Here is a 21,255-nt window from a genome sequence, read left to right as displayed (position 1 = left end):
TGTCTTCCCTGATTTAAACATGGGTGCTCTTGAGAGGAGCAAGACTTTGAACCAAGCAAGACTCAGGAAGTTCTTAAAAGATTTGAGAATATGCAGGGTGGGAGGAAGGTGTTTGTAACTATCCTAGAGTTAGCTGTACTCGGAGGACTAACAAGAAAATGAAAAGAAATAATACACTGAGGCGTGCTTTCAAAAGGGGAGAGGAAAGAACAAATAGTCTGAAGTGGTAGTATTTTCAAGTGCTATTAAGAATTATTATTTATTTTTAGGGGCGCCTGAGTGGCTCAGTTGGTTAGGCGACTGCCTTTGGCTCAGGCCATGATCCCGGAGTTCTGGGATCGAGTCCCACATAGGGCTCCCTGCTCAGCGAGGAGCCTGCTTCTCCCTCTGACCCTCTCCCCTCTCATGTACTCTCTCTCTCTCTCTCTCAAATAAATAAAAAAAAAAAAGAATTATTATTTATTTTTAAATTGGAAGTTTAGGTCTAAATACTGTACCTAGACTTTTCAGGACTATGAATTCTTAGTCACCGCTTGCTAAAAGAAGGGGCAGAATTTGTTAAACACGGATGGAGTAGATTTAGCTAAATACTTAGGTCCCAGGGGCAGGACCTCTTTAGGGTTTCCGGTCTGTTCAGCATCCTGGGCCGCTGCAGAACAACGCATGTGGGAAAGGGACTAGGGGGTCTAGTTGCCAGGGGCTTTGGTCCCTGGACTGTGACTGACTCCCCCCGAACATAGTTTTTCCCTGCCAAGTTAATCTTAAATAGCTTTAATGATTAGGGAAGATATCCTTAGGCGATCTTCTGTGACCTTTTCCAAGCTCTGTCCCCCTTTTCCTATCAAATGGAGATTATCTAGAATCAATAAGTTCCTTCAAATTTCAAAACAAGCATGGAGGTTCAGGAGGCTGTGATTTCAGGCTGAGTCTCACTGTTCTGGTTTATTTGGCAAAGAGTGGGAAGCAAACATTCACAGGAGCTGGAGAAGAAAGCACGCGAGAATTGGAGTGGGGAAATGCACTGGCTCGCTCTGGATAAGCTGTCGGTCTGAGCAAGAGCCACCAAAGGCAAGAGAGACCCTTCCCTCCCCTTTCGCTTTGCTTTCCAGCTCTTCCCAAATGTCGGAAGCGATCGCAGAGCAGGTGGGGCATCCTGGGAGGAGAGAAAGTGTGTGCGTTGTGCTTCTATGCTTCACAAGGCAACCAGGTCAGCCAGAAGAGATCAGGCCATGGTGACGGCCATCACAGGGAGCTCATAGCTTTCTGAGTGGAGAACAACATACCAGAGAGGTGTGGCATAGATTTCCTTGTTGTGAAGCAGTGGTTTCCAAACTTTGAGGACATACTATATACAAATGTGTGTGTGTGTCTGTGTGTTCTGTGTGTACTACTGAATTAATTACATATGTGTGTTATAAAACACACAAAATTGAAATTAAGAAACACTGAGATGAACTGAACAGAAATAGAAGTCTTTCCTTTTCCCCTCTCTCACCCCAGCGGATTTTCTGACACTATGCCTGGGGCGTAAGCATCCACCTTCAGAGATCACCCTAAGTGACAAAATACTGGGAAGTCAGAATATGTTGCTTCAGTGAGCAAAAGACAGTGATGGAACTGAACCATCACAGGGAGCTCCTGAAGGGGGACCCAGTTTCTCTTCTTTAACTTTGTGTGCTCAAGCCTCCTTAACTGGTAAAGGAAAGAAAGCATTCCTGGGTATCTGATAACTAACATGGAATCCATGTTTTTGTTAGGTGAATAACCTCCATCTTTCTATAAGTTCAAAGTGTCTATTAAATATGTCTGTTTGGATGTGAGACAAGTCACTGCCCGATTCTGTCACCGGCTCAGGACAGTTGCCGACCCGGTGTGCAAGGGCCTGACTGGAGGCCCAGTGGGGCCTGTACCCCTCGGGGTAGAATGAGAGGGCACACCCATGCTCACAGACCTGGGCCAGGCACCCTCACTGTGCACGTGCACATGTACTCCGTGCACTCCCAGGCTCGGGAATGTTCTGGGGCTTTCTTGACAAGTAGCCGAGGTGTGTAGTTCTAGGCAGCCCGTTCATAAGGTTGTGATATTGTGGAAAAGGAGCTCAACTGGGTTCTAGTCCCAGCTCTGCTGTGTGACCTTGGGCAAGTGCCTTCACTTCTTTCAACCTGAGTTTTCTCATCTGTCCCCAGGGGAGCTGGTATCACACCACCTGCCCCACAGGGTTAACACAAAGTTTGCATGAACATACCTATGCAGGCGTTTTGAGAATAGCAAAACATTGTACAAATGAAGTCATAAGGTATTCAGATCCAAGTGTTAAGGTCTTTTCAAGGCATAAAGACAAACTTTTCCTAGTAATCTTGGACTGAACTATCCTGTGGAACTTTCTCTTGAGGAGCCCAGCTCAGGGGGAAATTGGCTCATGGTGGATTTCTCATCTGAACTCAGAGCTGTAGAGGTTTTATAAGCCTAAAGAATGAACCAAATGGACAATGATGACTTCTAAAAATGTGGATACATTTCCATACTTCCAGATAATGCCAAGATTCAAAGAGATGTCATTTTTTTGTTCATTCATCAAGTATTTATAGAGTGTCTTATCTCTGAGATAAAGTTAAAAAGGCCCCTCCCTCAAAGGCTCCTGTTCCAGTGAATGAGGAAGGTCTGTAAACAATCATTGCCATACATTGACAAGAGCCGCTGCAAGGTGTGAATTAGGACGAGTTTTGGAATACTGGGAGATTTAAATATTGGGGAATCAGGTTAAGTGACTTATGGAAGAGTAGAAATTCAGGCATTGCCAGCAGGGGTAAAGGACATTAAGAGAGAGGGAATGAAGTGAAGGCCAGGGGTTGGGTGAAGGATGGAAAGGGGTAGCGAACAACATGATTTATTTTCTGGGAGCTGTGAGGCACTCAGTAAGTCTTGACTTAATTTCCAGGAAGGAGAGAGTGAGACAATAAGCCCAGAAAGTAAGCAGAAGCCAGCTCATGGTGGAAGTGGGGTGCCGGCAGATCTTCTAGGCCAGCAGAACATGGAAAGCTATTTGAAACATTTTACATCAGATGAGCAACAACCATTTATCTCTACACATATCAACAAATATTTATATTTATTGTGCACTTAGCATATGCCAGCACTACTCTAGGATACCAGGGTCAATATGACTGCCATGTTCCTACCCTCATGGAGTGGATAGCCCAGGGTCAAAGACAGACACCAAAAAATTATTAAAGTGCAATGAGTATTAAAATGGCCATAGGATTCTATGCCACCCTATAATGTTGTTTTAGAAAGGTCCCTCTGACCACAGCATAGGTCAGATAATTTTTCCTATCCTCCTGGAAAATGCCAAGAGCTCAAGTTTTCTCTACTGACCTCAAAGTAAGAACCCAGCTGCTCTCTGAGAAGCTCAATCAAGATATCATTGACCCCCAGAATTAAGGCATGGGGAATGGCCAGGTTAAGGTCAGCAACTTAGAAGGGTTACATTTAGAACCCAGAGCCATAAGGTTGGAATCAAAAGCTTGTACTATAGCTCTCAGCTCTGTTCCTGTTTGCCCATGTAACTGTGGGCAAGTCACACCAGTCACTGGGCTTAATAATTTTAAGGGAATAATAGAGTTCTTCTCAGATTAATGTTCTAAGACTCTATGGAAGAGGGCTGGTAACCCCATGTTCTAGCTAATTCATGTTTACAAAGGAGACTTCGGCTAGGGCTTTCTGTGTTAATCTTTGTCAGATCTACCTACCCATGGACTGACAATGAGGAGACAATTTCTTGAAGTACTTTCTCTTTTTTTTTAATTTTAATTTTAATATATAATTTTTATTTTTTAATTTTTTATTTTGAAGCACTTTCTCCATATAACTTGCCCCCATCCCCAACACAGTCCTGCACTTCACACTGTCCTTCTTGTTGGATGGAATTAAATCAAAAAGATGGGGTTACAAGGAACAATCCAACTGATGTGTACATGTTGTCCTTATACCTCACAGCAGGCTATTAGCTCTGGATTTTGCCTTTCTCTTTTTTCACTACAAAAGATTATATGAAGCACAACTCCTGAGGCAGGAAGATAATGCTTTCTCCAGGACCAGAACAACAAGCTACATAGGATGAGCTTTGATGGGCACCAAAACCCCTTACCAGCCCATCCTCAGTGTCTGTAATTTCCATGGCCAAGATTAACATCCCCGTGAGATCAAAGAAATGACCTGACAGCCTGATAATTGTCGCGAGGATGACAGGAAAGATGGGGGTGGAGTATCCCAGTGTCACATTCTGTCATTTCAGGGAACAAAATGGTGGTATACTTGTCAACATGCCTAAAAATGATGCCACTTAGATGATGACATGAAACTCATATGTTGTTCTACATCTATGAAACTCACTCAGTTTTTAAGCTAGGAGATAAGAACAAAGAACAAAAATGGCAACTCCTCTCAAGACTCACCACCACCACGTACCCATCACCTGTGTGTGCCTACCCCGACCTCAGCTAGATGGCTATCATTTGAGATCTTGGTTGTAGTCAAACAGTGCTGAGGAGTCATGATGAAGGCTTCCCCTCCACAGGTCCAATGGCTGATTGCTGCTGGCCATCAGCTGGAACCTCGACTGGGGCTGTTGGCCAGAACATTTACACATGACTTCTCTGTGTGCTTTGGGCTTCTTCACAGCGTTGTGTCTGGCTTCCAAGAGCAAATGTCTCAAGACACAAAAGAAAGAGCCAGGTGGAAATTGTATTGCCTTTTCTAACGTAGCCTCCAAAGTCACAAGTCATTGCTTCTGCCCAGTTTAACTGGTTAGAAAAAAGGCCCTTAAGCCAGCCCATATTCTTGAAAAGGGAAATTCAACTGCCTTTCTTGATAGAGTGACAAAAATTGGCAGACACATTTAAAACCACTACATGAGTTTGGGACAAAATACGTGATTGGAACATATTCTCCTTGCTCTGTTAAGTATTGCTAAGATAAAAAATAATTGCTAATGTTTTTGGAGCACTTGTCATGTGCCAGGAAGAATGCAAAGCCCTCTCCATGTTGCAAGAGTTACATGACAAACCATCCTCTCTTCTGTGGGACAGGTACTCTTATTTCCCCATTTCATCGCTCTGGAATCTAAAACTTGAAGATCCTAGGTAATTTGTCCATGGTACCCAGGTAGAAAGTGGCAATCCCAGCACAGATTGTCCCTTAAGCCAAACTGTCAACCTTTCCTCAGTCTCTATTTTATCTATAGATGAATTTCAGATACATGAAATAAATTTCTCAAAGTTAATAAGTAAATGTATAACTGTATCCAAACTCACACAAGAAAATATACTTGCACAGCTCCTAATGATACGGAGAAAATATCTTCTTGGTAACTGTTGTGTGAAGGTTTTTGGAGGGAGGGGGTTGGATTTGAGGGAAAGATGCTGTGATAACCCCTTTGTGGGGCAAAAGGGAGCCTCCCTAGCCAGGTTGCTGGGCAGAAGGGAGCTTGTTGAAGGGAGAGGTATTGACGGTGTGGAAGAAGGTTAAAGAAACAGGGTGACCCTCCAACCTACCCCATTTCCCACAAGAGAATCAGAAGATTTTAGGAGAAGAGACTTATTTAAACTCCCCCCACCCCCAAGCCTCTGAAAATCTTCAGTGAAATTGCAAAAAATCACAGTAGGTTTGGTGGAGTTGGATTTATTGTTTTAGCTAGTTTAGAGGCTGAGCTTTGTATCATGGATTGCTCAGAATTAGCCCATGCTAATAAAGGAGGGCACTAACCTCTGGGTTTTTAAATTGTGCCCTATAACAAGTAGTTCATGTCCTTGACAGAGTGATGGAATTCATTAACTAGTTTCAGTCCCACTAGGGGCCTCTTCATCCTTCCCAGTAATTGGCATCAAGCCCAATCTGTTCCAGGAAGAATGAATTTCTTCACTGAGCATATGCTTACCAAGTGCCTACAGCACTTGTCATACCCAGATATGAACAGACCTCAGTAAGACTAAATTCTGGATTGAGGGGTTGTTCACCTTGTTTTGCCCACTCTGGTTACCAGGAATCTACTAGGAAGGTAGGTCTCACTTGGGCCAGATACCTAACAATTCTGCAATAAGTCTATGAAACCAACTCCAGGTACTCATTAAGACTAACCCAACACTCTGTGGTGAGAACCAAATAAATGTTATTCCTTGTGCTTAACATCAAAGAACCTCAAGGATTGTCTCTAGTTCCCTTTCATTAGGGAAGTGACAATAACTCTAAACCTGCCTAGCTGAAGGCATAGCTCATCTGATCTAGGCCAGTTTTGGGTTTCCTGTGTTGTTCTTGTCCACGGTCATCTGCTGCCTCTTTCCACAGATTCTTGGTGGTAAGTCTCGGCCTTGGCACAAAACAGAGTCATTGACTACTTAGTGTCAATTGTTTCCTCCAGAATGCTTCCATTTCCTCCATTAAGCTCTGAAAAATCTGGCCGTGGTGTTGTGAGTTCTGGAGCTTCCTGTCCCTAGCACCTGTACTCTCTGATGGTTGTTGTGTTTTCCCGGTGGAGATAGATAAACATTCATAGCAACAACCAATAAGAGCAAAGGCCTTATGCCCCTTCTCATGGAAGGGATTAGTTATATTCTGATTGGAGTCATAACTTAAAATGGATCCCTCGTTGTATAGAAATGTGGATACCATGGCACTTCCCTTGCAATACTTTTAAGTCTCTCCTTGTCAAGGTTCCCTTAAACAGTACTGTTTCATTGCTTTGTAGAATGCTGTATCATTTCCCCAATTATTCACAACACACTTTCTATAAAAGGACTTCATTGTTACATACTTGTGGTTCTTCCTACTTCTCCACCCTGCTGATAATCAGACTTGACTGTGGACTAGTTTTGGCCAATGGATTGTGAGTAGAAGTGACAGAGCCTGTTCCAAGAAGGAGTCTCAAGAGTCTCAAGAGTCACTGTTTCTGTCATGTTTCTTGCAGTTTTCTGTATCCACAAATGTAGATGTTAGATGAGGAGTATTCCTTCACTCTCAATCCCACAGTGGTTGAGACATTAAGAATGGAGCTGAAGATGACCTGCAAGAGTCATGAAACATGAGCAAGAAATAAACCTTTGTTGATTTAAGCCACTAGGATTTGGGGGGTGTTACTATAGCATAACCTAGCAAAAGCTTACTGAAACACTCATAAAGTAAGCTACGTGCCTACTGTATGGAAGCCTTTGTGGAATATGGAGTTGTACAAGACACAGTGTCTGCCTTCTAGAGGCTTACAGTCCAAGACAGAAGATTAGATGCCCCAGTATCTGTTAAAGTAGCAGAAGTGGCTAAGCTGATGAGTGAGGCAGGAAGACCATAAGGCTGGTTAGCAGCATGGAAAGTAAGAGGGGAGAATTTCACAAAGGAGGGGTGATCGGGAGGCTCAATGATGCAGGCACTGCAAGGAGAAAAAGGGTTGAGCAGAGTCTTCAGGGAATTGCTTCCGGGTGAGTGGGTGAGGGGACTGTCAGATGCAAGGGGTTGAGGAGGTAGAGAGGAAGCAAAGCCATCATAAAACATTACTCTTCCAACACGTGTGGTGAGAGGAACTGTGGTCACGCGGGAAATCAAAGATTGTAGCAGTTTCACAGGGTAATGCAGCAAACATATTTGGGGTTTCTGTCCTTCCTTCATTCCCTTCCCATAGAGCCTGCCCCCGCGCAATGGATCTGCTGAAGGAGAGGGAATTGGTTAGCCCCATGCTCCCAGCCTCAGATGATTGGACTGAGGTGGGCACCTGATTTGAGCAGAGTCAATCTAAGTTGCCAATGACATAGCATTTGAATAGACAGGCTCAAAAATTTGACTGGGGACAATCACATTCCATCTCAAGGAGCCCCAAACTAAGAGGTACAGATGAAAGATGCTCCTTGGGAATGGCTCCTTGAGCTGAAAATCAAGTAGAGGAGAATACAGAGGCTACTATCAGGTAGTGTACATACCTAAGTCACGAAGGCCCATAGGAAGTGGTTGGGAAATAAAGAATAAGAGAACAACAGATACAGGGAGAAAAGTGGAGAAGCCATGAGTAAGAGATAACAGTACGTAAACTATGGTGCTTCATATGTGCCAAGCGCTGTCCTAAGTCCCTTATGTTGATATTACCTCATTTATTTCTCATAACAATCCCAGGAGATGGGTGCTACGATTATCCTCGTTGTACAGATGAGGAACCCAAGACACAAGAAGTGGTGCCCAAGATGACTCACAGTAAAGCCATGATATAAAGCTAAGTAGGCTGACTGCTGACTCCCTGCTTGTAGCCACCATGCATTACTGCCCCTCAAAAGAGAGATGAGAGGCACTCCCTGTAGCCTCTGTGGGCCAACTCTTCCTACGCTCAGGCACTTTCATTTTATTGGATTTCCTGAGATCATCCAAGCCTTCCAGAATGAGTTTCAGCTCCTGGCAACCAAAATAACCCAAACCAAACCAGATGGGGAGGTCTAGGCTTTCCAAGCGAGAGAGCCTAGGGATGTTAGAAAAAAGGAGTGTCAATGTAGCAGACCTACAAGAGAGCACAGAGGGATGGGATTCAGGCAAGGGAGAGACTTTTCATCTCCCATAGCCAGGACCATATGGCTTGGTTTGACCATCAGGCACCCACAGTGCCTTACGGCAGCCAGCTAACCAACCAAACAAGACTGACACATAATTCAGGCTGTACCTTTCTGGGGGGCTCAGCCACTTACACAATGCGTGAGGTTGGGCTCGCATGCCTCCTCCTTTCTGGGCCTTGGTTTCTCTGTCAATAAGAAGGGAATGATGATTTAAAAACAAAAAAAAAAGAGAATTTGACTTATCAGGACTTCGTGGAAGGTGCAGATCACTCTGTGGCAGCCAGACCTGGCACCTTGGGTCAGGTTTCCCAGAGACGTCCTCTGAGATGGAGGTGTGGGTTCAGGAAGTGTATCAGGGAGTCCGCTCAGGAGCGACACCTGTGAGGACTGAGTGCTGCTGATGGAGCCAAGGGAGAAGTCGCAGCAAAGTCAGCAGCCAATTCCATGGGGAGCTTGAGCTCTTCAGAATTGTCCCAAATGGAGTCATGGGGCTGCGCCTTTGTACCCCACCCCACAGAGAAGTCATCGGGCCTAGGATGTCCTGTTAGGTGAGGCAGCTCCCTGACTCAAGGGCAGTTCCCGGTGAAAGGCTCAGCTCCGAGCGTTTCAGGAAGCAACGCCCCCTGCGGCTGGGGGATGTGTGACTCAGGCCTGAAAGGAAAGATCTGGGCAGTACATCAGAGCATCCCCTAGGCACCAGAACTGAACCCCACTTTTCAGGGGTCAAGTAGGGCAGGGGAGCCTGGACTTTGGGAAAGGAGGGGGCGCTGAGAGGGGCCAGGAGGGGACTGCAGAAGGTTGTTCCCTACAGGTATAATCTCACTCTGTCCTTGCCTGGAATCAGGGAAGTAAGTGACCATGGAAAATGCTGCATGAGTCCGGATGTGTGTGGGAACTGTAAAGGGGCAGACTCCTGCATCCAGTCTGAGGCCAAGAAGCCCGAGGAATTTAGTGAGGGGTCAGAGAGAAGCTGGAGAAAATGAGGCAAGGAAATTGTAGGGAGGCCACACACATAGAGTTCGAGCCAAGTTTAACCTAAATCTCCAAAGGGCAGGGAGGTCCCACGTGGGTCACCTTAGACAAGAGCACATTTCTTAGCACCCGGCTGAATTTTGAGGATCTCAGAATCTCCAAGAGCAGAATAGAAGGAAACAGCTCTCTGTGGGGCATGTGTTCCCAGCCCATAGCTGGCTGTTGAAAGAGCTACTGAGAGTGTACCGGGCCCGATTCAAGTGACACATGACAAGGTGTGTGAGAGGGTAAGCCTCTGCCCAAAGCATTCTCGCTTCAGGAGCTGAGGGACTGTTACGACTGATCATGTCCCCCAGAATTCATACACGGAAGCCCTACTGCCCAGTGTGACGGGCACATAGCACCTTTCATGAGGTCAGAAGGGTGGGACCCTAATCCAATAGTACTGGTGTCCATAGGAGAAGAAGGGCAGGAACGCACGCCCGCACCAAAGGCCATGTGAGGACACGACGGGAATGTGGCCATCTGCAAGCCCAGAAGAGAGGCCTCAGGTGAAACCAAACCGGCCGGCGCCTTGATCATGGACTTCCAGCCTCCAGAACTGTGAGAAAATTAATTAGTGTTTGTTAAGGCCCCCAGCCTGGGGTGCTTTGTTGCGGCCACCCGAGCAGACTGAGACGGGGGTGCGGTTAGCCAACCAGGCAAGCAACGGGCTGAGGAGGCTGGCGCCGGAAGCAAAGCCCATCTGTGTGCCCTCCTGTTTCTCCCTCTTCTCCGTCCTGCCTCGCACAGTCCAACGCCGGAGGGACTGGTGAGTGGCCAGGGGACACCTGGCAGAGTGCTGTTTAGAGGCTACATGTAGACTCCGGATACGCAAACATTTAACACGAGAAATCAGGGCCTCCTGGGTTGCTTTGCAAACCGGCTTCCAGTCTGGTGTTCCCAGCTGCACGCACTTGAGGAAGGACGGCAACGAGAAGCAGCTCACACTCGTGCCTCCTTCGTTTCCGGCCGCTTCCTTGTTTGTTTGCTGGTCATCACCAATGCCACTGGCCTGAATTCGGCTCTCCAAAAACCTCTGTTTCCCTGTTATTCTTTTGGTTCCACTTTGGAACTTGGATTAAAAAAAATATGACCCCCTTTAAGAAAATATCCAATGTCCAAATCAAAACTGCAAACTAGGAAGGTGAGAGTTTACTTTCTGGACCTCCTTATCTGAAAAATGAGGCAGACACACCAGATTTGTGGTTGAAAAATTTTTTTTCTTTAAACCACGAGAAGCCTGTCTTCAAAAGAAGCCTTACGGGCAAGCAGAAACAAAGGAGGTACGTGTGAGCTCCGCTGCTGGGATCCGAAGGGGAGGAGCGAATTTTAGAATCTTGCCCACCAAGGTGGGGCTTTACAAAGCGGGTTTGAAAACGATTTACTATCACCTCCTAGGGCAGTTAGTAGAGATGGAGCCAGTGATGGCCACCTGCCTTTGTCCTCAAGAGGAGAGCCAGGCCAAACGTGTTCACTGAAGCCTCTCCTAGGGAAGAAGATGGTACGTAGGGCAGGCCCATGTAGACTGGGGTGGGGGGAAAGGGGAGAAGGTGTGGGGGTGCTAGAGGAGCCTGGCAGGTCCAGGGGAGACAGCAGGAAGCACCACAGTGGGGCCCCACGGAGGCTGGCCAGCCTGGCCTCTATAAAGAGTCAGTTGACTGGCTGATTGGTCCTTGCCCTGCTGCCCCCAACAGTGGTCCAGGATCCAGAGGAGGGGGACAAAAGGGCAGTACACATGGAAGAATCAGGAAGGCCAGTCTTTACATCCTTTGCCTCCCTTGTTAAGCTGGGATCCCCACCTTCATTCATTCCTGGCACCCTGTTTCCTTAACCACACTCCCTTACCCAATGTTCTAGAACAATTGGGTGGGGGACAGACCAGCCTCCCCACAAAAGTGACCCAGGCTCCAAAATCATTTAGTTCTCAGGCTTTGCAATCCAAACTCTCATTACTGGGCATTAAAAAAGCTTTTCCCAAAGCGTGGGTCACAGATCACCCCATCAGCGTCACCTGAGGAACTCATCTGCAAATTTCCTAGACCCACCCCGGAGCTATAATCCTTGAGGCGGGGCTTCAAAACCTAGGTCTGTAACAAGCTGCCCAGCCCAAGTGATTCTGATGCACTTTGACGTCTGAAAGCTGCAGGAAGCTCTCTAGACTCTCTGGTTCCACTGTGTGTGTGTCTGTGTGTCTGTCTGTCTCTGCTATTCGGTTTCAGATCTCTTTCCCCTTGGCGCCCCTCTCTTCGGCAGCCCGAGCTGGATTTGTCTGCACTCTGGGAATGTGCCCATAGGGAAGGTTGTGCCTCCAGGCTTTTGTTGATATCCAGCTAAAAATGCAACTGTAGATGCACCCAAATTAAGATTAAACTATTGCCACCCTCATGCATTCCCTTGCCAGTCAGCTGCCTCTCTCCATGACCTCTGGATGTCACTACAAGCCAGGTTTCTTTAGCTGCCGATGCTCTCAGAAAAGAGCTCTCCTTCCAGCAAGCTCCAGATGGATTGAAGGGGTCTAACAAGCACCACCCTGAGGGACCTCTGAGTACCAGACAGCAGGCCCTGCTTCCTCCAGGCCCCAGAGCCCAGCAGTACTTTCATTCCTCGGTTCTGTCTACCAGGACTGGGGGCTGGGTTGGAGGGGGCGGGGGTCCTGCTGCCAGCCAGGCTCGAGGCAGAGCAGTGCCACCCTTAGAAATCCCAGGGGGATGCCCTAAATCAGCAACTCATCAGGCAAAAGAAGAATGGAGAATTCTCTCTGCATCTTTTCATGAAGTCAAAGACTCTCAATCTCCCATGCCCTTCCCAGACCCTAAAGGCAGAAGGAGACATGCAGCAATTAGAGATTTCACAGCCCTGCTCGGCCCTGGTCCTACTGCCAAGCAGCAGGGTACAGAGGACATGCACCTTCCGAGCACCAGGGCAGGGACTTGGTCTTCAGAGCATCTCACACATTCATTTAATAAACATTTATTTAGTGCTGACTATAAGGCAGGCTCCGGAGGCTCTCTCAGAATAATACTCTCTCAGGCAGGGATCACACATGGGTTTCTGTGGGACAGGAGCAGGGCTAATGTATCACATGCATCATCATGCGGGAGTCCACAAACTATCCAAGGAGGCAGGAACTTCTCTTTCTCCAGGGGAATCTGCCCCTTAGAAAAGTCTGTGCAGAGTGACTGGCAGAGCCGGGAGGGTGCCCCGGTCACAGGTCCAGGCCCTGCCTCACGTCCTGGTTCACAAGGAAGGAAATGAGGCTCAGAGGGGCAGGAATGGCTGGTTCTTAGTCTTGGCTCAGTCTCCAAACATTCCTGAAAATGCCAACTCCTTTAGTGAAAACTTCTCCAGCAGGCAACTGCAATGTGTATTTGCTTATTGGTATGTGTATATTATACACTCTACCATATAATACATTAATAATGTAGGTGAAACATACATTAAATTATAAAATTAAAAATACAGAGGAGTAGGAGTTCTAATATTTTCTATGCACCCTGGCCTAAGCCTTTGCTAATCACATCGGGTGACATGTCTCTGATTCCTTAACTATTACAGTGGGTACAGTGAGGATGAAAAAAGAGAACTACTTTGAAATTAAAATGACTAATAGGTGCAAATTAATCTAAATCATAAGCAGAATTTATTCATATAGGAAATATCAGTTAAGCCCCAATGCACGTCAGGACTTGTGCTGGGTACAATGGGAGGTCGTCGATAGTCTCAGCAAGAGCCTGTGCACAAAGGGGCGATCGCTAAGGACACGGGAGATACAAATACGATTGTCTGGAGAGCAGATGGAATGACGGGGATGGCTAAAACACTGGGTCCTATGAGACTTTTGAGGGGGAGAGGCAACATGACCTGTGCAACCATTAGTGATATGGTTAATCCTTACTCTCCTAACTATGAGTTCACAATGCTTATTAAACATACTGTAGCAAGAACACAACTATACCGTAAAGGGCTGAAAGCAAGACAGTGTATCAACTGCCCTCATCGATAACATTTTGATCAGTCCCCATGTGTGAGCCCATCGTGCCTGCATGAGACAAGGCACTAAACCTGTCTAGGAAACATAAGCCAACCCAGGAAATCCATGTGTCTGTGTGTTGTGCCAATGTAGCTGGAAATAAACTTAGGAAGGCAAGGTCCAACTGGATTAAACCACCGATGCTGAGAGGAAATGGAGGTATAAATATTTGGTGCTTCAGTTGCCTAGAAGGGTGAATGTGGGGACCGAGGAGGTGCATTGAATACATGTGGGCCCTTTCCCCCTGGAAGTTCCCCTCCATGAAATGTTCCCCAGCCAGGAGCACCTGGTAAGCCTTTGCTGTTTCCTCGGCCCTAGAGAGGGTCCAGAGAAAGAAAGCATGAGTGGATGATTCCATGATCATACATGGGAAAGAACTCCAAGCACACACCTACTGGTGATGGCCTCATTGCCATCTCTGCATCCAGAGGACAGATTATCAGCAGTGCTATCAAGAAAAAGGCCTGGAGAAGAGGCAGGAGATCATACTACCAGTTGGTCTGGAGGAAGGTGTATTCGTCCGCTAGGGCTGCTACAACAAAGTACCACAGACTGGGTGGCTTAAACAACAGAAATTGATTGTCTCACAGTCCTGGGGGCTAGAAGTCCAGGATCAGGGTGTTGGCAAGGCTGTTTTCTTGGGAGGCCTCTCTCCTTGACTTGCAGGTTGGTGACTTCTCCCTGTGTCCTCACATGGTCTTCCCTCTGTACATGTCTGTGTCCTAATCTTTTCTTATAAGGACAGCAGTCATACTGGATTAGGACCCACCCTAATGTCCTCATTTTAACTTGATTACTTCTTTCGAGACCCAATCTCCAAATGTAGTCATATTTATGGTACTGGGGCTTAGGACTTTAACATATGTAATTTGGAAGAGGACATAATTTTTCAGCCCATAACAGAAGTGTTTTCTTAACTTTGTTAAAAATGAAGCAATGAGAGAAAAAAAGAACTAGCCAGCTCACTGTATGAAATGTCATAAAGGCTTCACCAAGACCTGGTATGAATGATGCGAAGACTGACCCAACTGGGCCACTTTGGGCCAGGACCCCAGGAGAGACCAGCTGCTACCAAAAGCCTTCTCTATAACAAGATGATGCTATGGACTGAATATCGGTATTCCCCTCAAATTTATATGTTGGAATCCCAACCGCCAGTGTGATGGTATTAGGAAGTAGGGCCTTTGAGAGGTGATTGGCCATGAGGGTAGAGCCCTCGTGAATGGGATTCGTGTGTGTATATATATATATATATAAAAGACACAAGAGCTTGCTCTCTCTCTGTCTGTTCTCCAGCATGTGAGGACATGAGAAGGCCATCTGCAAACCAGGAAGAGGGCTCTCACCAGAACAGAAACTGCCAGCATTATGATCTTGGACTTCCAGCTTCTAGAACTGTGAGAAGCAAGTATTTGTTCCTTCAGCCACCCAGTCTATGGAAACTTGTTACAGCAGCCTGAGCTAAGACAGATGGTGAGGACTCTAGGAGTGTGATGACCCAACCACACATGTGAAAAGGGAGAACCTCCTTGATCACAAACAGTTTTGGCTGCATTGCCCAGAGGGACGGAACTGTCTGCAGGTAGCAGCTACGCAGGCCCCACGGGGTCTGACCTCGACGTAGAATTCCAGGGGGTAGGCCCTGGTGCTCGCTCTTCGTGCCCCTGGATTCTTAGTGACCCACTGGCCCCAAGGCAAGTCCCCTTGTTTGAAATGCGGTGCCTCTAGGATGTTGTGCAGTCCAGTTTGAGATGTCTGTCATGGTGGTGGCCTGAATCTCCGAGACTCACGGGAGGAAGCTCTTGCTGATATGGTAACAGGGGTTTTCCTGGATGCTGACACCAGGAGGCATTTGTAATACTGGTAGCAGCTCTGCGTGGCTCTAATCTGGTTTATGCAAACCCAGTCATTTTGCAGCCCACAAGGAAGGCTAGGAGGAGGGATTTGCTTTGATCTATTATCAAAGAAGGTTTTGCATTTACGTGGGAATGGCTAATGCTAAAAATATTGCTGTTTGGGAGAAACGTGAGCCTATCTATGTCCTAAATTCAGATATTTTAAATGATACTGTGGCATCTTGGAACACCCAGCATTAAACAAACAAACATGAAACTCCCCGTTTCATTCTTCAGATAAAGACCAAATGAAGGGAGGTGCTGAGCATCCAAGCGCTTGTGCAAGTTTCCTACCTCTTCTCTTGTACCATTGTCTTCCATGACCCTGTGCTCCAGTCTGGCCATAGCTGCCCCAAAGCAGAGGAATGCTTTCCCTCAAGGCCCCTGGAATAAGAAGCCTGGGGGGTTGGAACCATTGTTTCACAAAGAATTTTCTTCCACATTCTGCTCTAGCCCAAGGGAATGGGATTCGAGTCAGGAGACTGAGTCTGAATGTAAGCACTGCCTCTCACCAGCTGTAAGGGATTAGCTTGGGCAGGCTCTTAACCTCTGAGTCTGAACTTCTCCTTTGTAAGATGGACCCCTCTAACCACCCACCCCCCAGCCACCTTCCTCCTGTTATGGGGTTTTTGTGAGAATCAAATGGAACAGTGTAGGTGAAGGTACTTGTAATGATAAAGCATCATATACCTTGCAGGGGACATCTTTGGGTTTTGTCACCCAGCATCTTTTACCTCTCCTAGTAACAACATATTATAACCTGAATCATAACCTGTAACCTAAATTCCCTCTGGACAACTAACTTGATCCCATGATTACTCCCTGGTCTACAGGTGTACTTGACCCTGGACAGTCCCAGAAGCTGCGGGTGTGGCTCCTTCCCTAGGAGAGCCTTGCACCCTCCCAGCCTCCTCCTGTGGTGGACTGGTCCTCAGAATCCTTTCCAACTGCCCCCCATTGTGCTATCCATATTGCAGTGATTATACAGCTAAAAACCACCGTTCTAGACTTTTGTGACAATGATATAAATGCAAATTATTATCCAAAATTCTCCATTCAAACTAGATTTGGAAGGCAAGAGTGCAGAAGAGATAGTTTCCCTACGACATTCACATTTTCTGTAGGCACGCATGCTCAAGGACACTTCCCATGAAGCAATGGTTCAACATCTGGTCAATTGTGTCTTGGGTTTCAGAAGCAGTTTGGAGGCAATGTCACCAGCTTCCTGGCTTCCTGATCCCCAAATCGCAAATATGACATGTGGTCTTGAATTCAACTGTTCTCATGGTGGCCTCCTGATTCCCCTTCCTTCCTGAGTGTTTCAAGAGTCATAGCTCTCCCCAGCAAGTTATTTCTGCTGTGTTCTGGGAGTCATTTCTAAAGCTTCAATCTAAAACTCACTTCTTCAGACAGTGGAGGTTGAAGACGGATCAGCTTGAAGAACTCTGACCCTCAGAAGGACAAACGCTTCTGAGGCACTGTCAGGCTTAAATCCACTCCCTGCCCCAAGTTCTCCGTTTGTGTTTTGGGGGGCCAGCAGCACTATGATGAGGCCAAGACTGTGTATATTCCCCACATGGACATTGAGGCACTGAAGAAACTCAATAAGAATAAAAAATTAGTCAAGAAGGTAGCCAAGAAGTATGATGCCTCTTTGGCTTCAGAATCTCCGATCAAGCAGATCCCACAAATCCTGGGCCCAGGCCTGAATACACTGGCAAGTTCCCCTCCTTGCTGACCCACAATGAGAACATGGCAGCCAGAGTGGATGAAGTAAAGTCCACCATCAAATTCCAGATGAAGAAGGTGCTGTATCTGGCAGTGGCTGATGGCCACGAGATGACAGATGATGAGCTTGTGTACAACATCCACTTGGCTGCCAATTTCCTGGTGTCACTGCTCAAGAAGAGTTGGCAGAACATCCAGGCTTTATACATTAAGAGCACCATGGGCAAGCCCTAGATCCCATACTAAACCATAGCTTAATAAACCCTAGTGCTACCATTATAAATAAATAAATAAATAAATAAATAAATAAATAATATAAATAAATAAATAAAACAAAACTCACTCCTTCAGACCATCCAACAATTTTGCAAGCACTCAGTACTGGAATTAAATCCCTCTCTGCTTTAAATATCTAGGGTGGCTTCTATATTCTGCAAATGAATCCTACCTGGTACAGAAGAGATGGATACTTGCGACCCCAAGTGGACCAAGGGGAGTCAGAGCATAGAATTTCATTCCAACAGTTGATAAATAGAGGCTAATTTTCCAATAGAGTTGGAAGTTATGAAGCCAGAGCAGCTAGCAGCCATCTTGCCTTCACAAAAGAGCTTGTCTGAGAAAAGCACCAACATGAGGGGGCCAAGCCAAGAGATGAGAGAAGCCTGATCTTGACACCATTTGGGTAGCTGAATCAAGCAATATCTTGTGTCAAAACCATCCCTGAGCTTTCCAGTTACACAAGCCAATAAGTTCCTCCTTTTATCTGAGACAGAGTTGAGCTAGTCCATCATTTAACCAAAACATAACTTATCAGGCATAATGGTGACCACAGGAGAGAAATAACAGGGCAGCAGTGGTCAGATGGCTATAGATCACATCTTCTCAACCACAGGTCTGCATCAGAATCACCTGGGAGCATTTTACAAGGTACAAGTGAACAAGTGACAGACACATGTGAGCAACTGGAAAATTCTCCCAGGTGAGCTGGTTTCCACATGTACCACTGGAGAGTGTGGCTACTATGGATCAACTCACAGGGAAGGGAGAGCAAGGTAGTGGCCATTTCTTGAAAATACTTGAATGTTTGAATCTCAGTTCAAAGCACTAACATTATTTTTTTACTTAATTTTGATTTTCTCCTTCTAGGGTTAAAAAACCTTTGCATTAAATCACCCAGTATTATAACCACCAGATGAGAATACTATCGAGTGAAATATTTCAGCCCAGCTTGTGTAAGCTGAAGCAGCTGGGCCATTTTTTTAAAAATTATAATAAATAAGTGAATACATAATCAATCCCTCGAGTGCCAGCTCTCTGTTGTGTGTGCTCCCAGAGCTGTGATTTTTCATCTTTATTCTATGCCCCCCAAAAGAAAAGCATCATAGGGAAAAATGTTGACAGACTGTTCTCTGTGACGTCAACCAACAGAAAAAGCTACGCTGTTGATGCTCATTCCAGAAGGCATTTCTACTGTGGGTTTTGGTGGGTGCAGATTTAGAACAACCCTTCCTTTTCTGGAATAAATATTAACTATTTAATACCAAAAAGCCACCTGAGAATAGAAGTCAAACGTTTTGATGTCTGCAATGTGTCCAAGACACAACAGTGGCAGAAATAGGTCTATGGAGTGGAGTGAACCAGCACAGACCTAAATATTGATCAAGCATTTCTCAAGTGCCTGACCAGGTCTTGTGTAGCCAAAGATGAACTAGACATACTCTATTGGTTTAAGAAATTTACAGTCTATAGAGAAACAGATTTGGTAAAAAAGCGTAATCATTTGATGAACAATTTTATCTTTGGAATCAAAAATTATTCAGACAAGCCTGAAGAATAAGTTGAGTGATCAAACCAGCTGACTCTGAGGTCTCACTCGTAAGATGGCTCTGAAGTCGCTTCCCAAAGATCATTTCTGCAAACATCATGAGCATCTTAGAATGTGTGTGTAACCTCCTGAGGTACCACTTTGAAGGGGCAAACTCATTCCACGTATAAGTTCCAGTTTGTTTCTTTTTGGTGATGTTTTCAGAACATACATAGGCAAAAAAGAGCCCATGATTAAATGCTTGGTCAACAGAATTCTTCTCTAAGCTGAATTTCCTCAAGCCTTCCCTGGATGTGAATACTTATTAGGCCACATAAGCATTAACATTCAGTTATACTGGCCCATTGCCTGGGCCCTGGCATCCCCTGGAAAGCTCCTGCTGGGTATTGATGGAGACTTCTCTGCGTGAAAGAACAGTTCCTGCTCTCAGGCCCTCCTGCCTGGCCCCTCACTGTTGACTGCTGCCCATGAAGCCACTCGAGGCCATTTTGGCCAGGATCTCTGGGAGCAGTGCCTTCCTTCTTAAAGCCCCAGATGTACTATAGACATGGGGAGATAGACCTTCATCCCAACCCTGTGCTTTATTTTGTCCTTAGGACCTGGGTCTTGGAAGCCCCCATTGCAAGCAGGTCATTGACCTGCCCGTAGCTTCTTTCCAATCCCAGCCCCTCCTCTACAGGGCAGGGGTCCCAGATGGCATGACATCCAGCTCCACCCTCTCCCCACCAGGCTCTGAACTGAAGTCCACATCACCACCTCTCTTTATGTACACTGACCCCTGAGTAGCTGGCTACCAGCTCACAACCCACCGGACAGCACGTTCCCATCGGGTTCAGCTACTTTTAAAATAAAGATCTGGCAGGAGCCTGAAGAAGTTAGTGTCCCTCCTATCACTTCTCTTGGTCTCTGACAGAGCTAACTTGAGGCCAAAGCTTACATTGAGTTAACAGAATGGGTTCTGGGCAGGACACTGCTGCTCTCCTTTGACAGGGTAGGGACAGTATCTGTGAGTGACTGTACGATCGAGACACACCTCATGGACTGCAGGGGGCAGGGACGTCCAGCAACACCCAAGGCCAGTGGAAAGAGAGATGCCACGGGCACTGTTCAAGAGGGTTTCTTTTAGGGAGTTACCCTGTGGGGAATGCTCACATTCTGCTTTGTACTGGCTGTAATGTTTTAATTCTTTTTTAAAAGTCTCTACCTCAGGGTGCCTGGGTGGCTCAGTCAGTTAAGCGTTGGACTCTTGGTTTCCACTCAGGTCATGGGATTGAGCCCACGTTGGGCTCCATGCTGAGCATGGAGTTTGCTTGAGATTCTTTCCCCCTTCTTGTCCCTCCCTGTCTGCTCCTCCCCCCACTCACATTCTCTCTCTCTCTCTCTCAAACAAATAAATGCATAAAGATTTTTTTAAAAGTTTCTACCTCATAAAATTATGGGGAGAATGAAACAAGGGTTCGGATGTGAGGGTTCAAGTCCTCCTGACTTCCTCACTGTCCATTCTCCTTCTCCCCGCAACTTCCTAGAACTGTACATTTTAATTGAATAGCTAAAGAAAATAATATACTTATATTAAACAAGCCTGACTATATTACAAATTAAGATACACAAATTTACATGACTTTTTAAAAAGAGATTTTAAGTAATCTCTATACCCAATGTGAGGCTTGAACTCACAACCCAAGATCAAGAGTCTCATGCTCTACAGCCAGGTGCCCCTAATTCTCATGAATTTTTAAAATGGAACGAGGGACTTAAAGGAAATTTCACCTGTGCGGCTCTGAGGCATGCATTCACTCTTGTTAGGGACACTTTAGCGGAAAAGTTTGAGAATTCTGATGTGGACCCCAGGGAGGCCCTGAAAGCTCCCTCACTGAGGATTGGCAGTCAGCTCGTGTGTTGGGAAAACCACTTTGAAGGAGGCATGGTGAGGTGGAGGGAATGGAGGTTAGGCTTTTGAGCTCAGCCCCTGTGTAATAATTATATAAGTTGCCTCTCAAATCTAGAGCCTTCTGTGTGCTACGGCATCCACTTGCATTTCTCTTCAGGTTTCCAGCAAGACCTAACCTCTCACAGGACACTGAGACTCAAAGAGGTGGAGAGCTCTCAGTTGCGTGGCCTGAATTCAAGCCTAGGCTTGCTGCATCTCACCACCACTGTACCTTTTGAAAACCATCCCCATGT

General features: G+C 46.2%; 1 pseudogene; it reads left to right on the top strand.

The window, feature by feature from the left end:
* The first annotated feature begins 13,449 nt into the window (after nt 1-13,449).
* On the top strand, nt 13,450-17,480 carry LOC102729974 (large ribosomal subunit protein uL1 pseudogene; annotated as a pseudogene).
* Nucleotides 17,481-21,255: the final 3,775 nt, after the last annotated feature.

This window comes from Leptonychotes weddellii, chromosome 3, assembly GCF_054177405.1.
Source record: "Leptonychotes weddellii isolate Sample4059 chromosome 3, ASM5417740v2, whole genome shotgun sequence".
NCBI lineage: Eukaryota > Metazoa > Chordata > Mammalia > Carnivora > Phocidae > Leptonychotes > Leptonychotes weddellii.
Note: the sequence above shows the minus strand (reverse complement) of the source record. Positions and strands in the feature narration are given on the sequence as shown.